At 37.7% G+C, this 2,713-nt stretch overlaps 1 non-coding gene across 1 annotated transcript; it reads left to right on the top strand.

Moving 5' to 3' along the window:
• The first annotated feature begins 1,058 nt into the window (after positions 1–1,058).
• LOC123388506 lies at positions 1,059–1,165 on the top strand. The gene has a single exon (XR_006603003.1). It is a non-coding gene; the product is annotated as a U6 spliceosomal RNA (small nuclear RNA).
• Positions 1,166–2,713: the final 1,548 nt, after the last annotated feature.

Raw genomic sequence — 2,713 nt, forward strand, 5'->3', positions numbered from 1 at the left:
ATAAGGAAGAATTATGCCTGCACCTTTGTCCTTTTTTCGCAAGACTGACTTCGCTATTCATTGTCTTTTGTTGTCCCATATTAATTTCAGAAGTTTTTTTCGATTTCTGTTTTTTAATTTTTTTATTATTTTTAAAAAGATTTTATTTATTTATTTGCCAGAGAGAGCGAGAGAGAGAGAGAGAGAGTGAACACAGGCAGGTCAAGCGGCAGCAGAGTCAGAGGGAGAAGCAGACTCCCCGCTGAGCAAGAAGCCCGATGTGGAACTCGATCCCAGGACCCTGGGATCATGACCTGAGCCGAAGGCAAACGCTTAACCAACTGAGCCACCCAGGCGTCCCCAATTTCTGTTTTTTAAAGAGCCAGTGGGATTGTGATAGGATGGCACTGTATCTGTAGATTGCTTTGGGAAATATGGACATTTGAACAATAGTAAGCTCAAATGTTCTAATATTAAGTTCAAAAAAGTTCTAATATTAGGTTGAAAAAGTTCTGATCTATGAATATGGTGTGTCTTTCCATTTGTTTGGGTTTTTAATTTCTTTCATCAGTGTTTTGTAGAAAATAGGCTAGAACTTGAACAGACATTTCTCCAAAGAAGACATACAAATGGAACAGCAGATATATGAAAAATGCTCAAAATTACTAATCATTGAGAAATGTAAACCAAAGCTATAATGAGATACCACATCACACCCATCAGGATAGCTATTATTTTTTTAAAAAAGACAACAAGGATTGGCAAATATGTAAAGAAATTAGAACCCTTGTATACTGTTGGTGGGAATGCAAAATAGTGCAGTCATATGGAAAACAGCATGGAGGTTTCTCAAAAAATTAAAAATAGAATTACCATATGATCCATTAATCCCATTTCTGAGTATTTTTCCACAATTAATGAAGTCAGGGTCTCAAAGAGGTATTAGCACTCCCATATACATAGAAGCACTATTCACAACAGCCAAGATGTGGAAACAACCTCAATGTTCAATGACAGATGAATAAAAAAATGTTGTATATACATGCAAAGGAGTATTAATTGGCATTAAAAAAAGAAGGATGCTCATTTCAGCAGTACATACACTAAAATCGGCCCTTTACAGAGAAGATGAGCATGTCCCCTGTTCAAGGAGGGCATGCAAATTTGTGAACTGTTCCAGATTTTTTTAAAAAACACCACATAAAAAAGGAAATTCTGCAGAATATGACTATATGGATGAACCTCAGGACATTCTGCTAAATGAAGTAAGGCAGTCACAGAAAGACAAATACCATGTTATTTCATTTTTAGGAGGTTTCTAAAATAGTCAAATTCACACAGAGTGGAATAGTGGTTGGCTGGAGCTGGGGGGCAGGGTGAAATGGGTAGTTGCTAATCAATGGGCATAAGGTTTCAGTTAAGCAAGATGAGTAAGTTCTAGCTGTACATATATTCAGTGATACTGTATTGTACACTTCACAATTTTTAAGAGGGTAGATCTCATATTCAGCATTTATAAAAATTAAATTGAATTTAACTTAAAAGTCCCCCCAAAAAGTCCCTTAAGTTTTTAAATAACTGATGGGGCGCCTGGTGGCTCAGTGGGTTAAGCCGCTGCCTTCGGCTCAGGTCATGATCTCAGGGTCCTGAGATCGAGCCCCACATCAGGCTCTCTGCTCAGCAGGGAGCCTGCTTCCCCCTCTCTCTCTGCCCGCCTCTCTGCCTACTTGTGATCTCTCTGTCAAATAAATAAAATATTTTAATAAAATGAGAGAATTCATTGGTAGCAGTCTTGCCTAACAAGAAATACTAAATAAAGGAAGTCCCGCATCGGGCTCTCTGCTCAGCAGGGAGCCTGCTTCCTCCTCTCTCTCTCTCTGCCTGCCTCTCTGCCTACTTGTGATCTCTCTCTGTCAAATAAATAAATAAAATCTTTAAAAAAAAATTTTTTAAATGACTGAAATCACATAAAATATCTTCTCTGACCACAACAGAATGGAGCTGTAAGTCAAAGCCAGAAGGAAAACTGGAAAATTAACAAATAGGTGGCAATTAAACATGCTCTTAAAAACACTGAGTAAGGGGCGCCTGGGTGGCTCAGTGGGTTAAAGCCTCTGCCTTTGGCTCAGGTCATGATCCCAGATCCTGGGATCAAGCCTCACATCAGGCTCCCTGCTCAGCTGGGAGCCTGCTTCCTCCTTTCTCTCTCTCTGCCTGCCTCTCTGCCTACTTGTGATCTGTCTGTCAAATAAATAAATAAAATCTTAAAAAAAAATTGAGTCAAAGAAGAAACCAGAGGGAAAAGAAATGTATGAAATTAAATCACAACATAACAAAACTTAGATGTACCAAAGGCAGTGCTCAGAGAGAAATTGAGAGGTGTAAAGATACACATTAAAAAAGAAGAAATATCTCAAGTCAGTAACCTGACATTACACTTTAAGAAACCAAGAAAAGAAGCTCTAACTAAATACAAAGCCAGTAGAATGAAAGAATGAAGATTAGAGTAGAGATAAAGAAAAGAGAACAGAAAACTATTACAGCGAATCAACAAAACAAAAAGGTAGTTCTTTGAAAAGACCAAAGTTGACAAACATTTAGCTGAAGTAAGAATAAAAAGGGGAAAGGCTCAAATTACTAAAATCAGAAATGAAAGGGGTGACCTTACATAAATATAAAGGATTATAAGCAAATACTATGAATAACTGAACACCAACAAATCAGGTAACCCAGA

Source organism: Mustela putorius, unplaced genomic scaffold (genome assembly GCF_011764305.1).
Source record: "Mustela putorius furo isolate JIRA1106 unplaced genomic scaffold, ASM1176430v1.1 tig00003899_pilon_pilon_pilon, whole genome shotgun sequence".
Lineage (NCBI taxonomy): Eukaryota > Metazoa > Chordata > Mammalia > Carnivora > Mustelidae > Mustela > Mustela putorius.